The following is a 1,244-nucleotide window of genomic DNA, read 5'->3' as shown; positions in this document are numbered from 1 at the left end:
GCTGGGGCACAGGGGGAGGGGCTGAGACACAGGGGGAGGAGCTGACTGCCAGAGGGCTGTAATGAAAGGAGGTACAATGAACTCGTGAGCTCCTCATAGTGACAGGAGGAGTGCGGCTCCTGCTCATATAATACTGCTCTACCCCCTACTCATCAGTGACAGGAGGAGTGCGGCTCCTGCTCATATAATACTGCTCTACCCCCTACTCATCCGTGACAGGAGGAGTGCGGCTCCTGCTCATATAATACTGCTCTACCCCCTACTCATCAGTGACAGGAGGAGTGCGGCTCCTGCTCATATAATACTGCTCTACCCCCTACTCATCAGTGACAGGAGGAGTGCGGCTCCTGCTCATATAATACTGCTGTACCCCCAACTCATCAGTGACAGGAGGAGTGCGGCTCCTGCACACATAATACTGCTCTACCCCCAACTCATCAGTAACAGGAGGAGTGCGGCTCCTGCACACATAATACTGCTCTACCCCCATCTCATCAGTGACAGGAGGAGTGCGGCTCCTGCACACATAATACTGCTCTACCCCCAACTCATCAGTGACAGGAGGAGTGCGGCTCCTGCACACATAATACTGCTCTACCCCCAACTCATCAGTGACAGGAGGAGTGCGGCTCCTGCACACATAATACTGCTGTACCCCCAACTCATCAGTGACAGGAGGAGTGCGGCTCCTGCACACATAATACTGCTGTACCCCCAACTCATCAGTGACAGGAGGAGTGCGGCTCCTGCACATATAATACTGCTCTACCCCCAACTCATCAGTGACAGGAGGAGTGCGGCTCCTGCACACATAATACTGCTGTACCCCCAACTCATCAGTGACAGGAGGAGTGCGGCTCCTGCACACATAATACTGCTGTACCCCCAACTCATCAGTGACAGGAGGAGTGCGGCTCCTGCTCATATAATACTGCTCTACCCCCTACTCATCAGTGACAGGAGGAGTGCGGCTCCTGCTCATATAATACTGCTCTACCCCCTACTCATCCGTGACAGGAGGAGTGCGGCTCCTGCTCATATAATACTGCTCTACCCCCTACTCATCAGTGACAGGAGGAGTGCGGCTCCTGCTCATATAATACTGCTCTACCCCCTACTCATCAGTGACAGGAGGAGTGCGGCTCCTGCTCATATAATACTGCTGTACCCCCAACTCATCAGTGACAGGAGGAGTGCGGCTCCTGCACACATAATACTGCTCTACCCCCAACTCATCAGTAACA

This window comes from Bufo bufo, chromosome 2 (assembly GCF_905171765.1).
Source record: "Bufo bufo chromosome 2, aBufBuf1.1, whole genome shotgun sequence".
Lineage (NCBI taxonomy): Eukaryota > Metazoa > Chordata > Amphibia > Anura > Bufonidae > Bufo > Bufo bufo.
Note: the sequence above shows the minus strand (reverse complement) of the source record.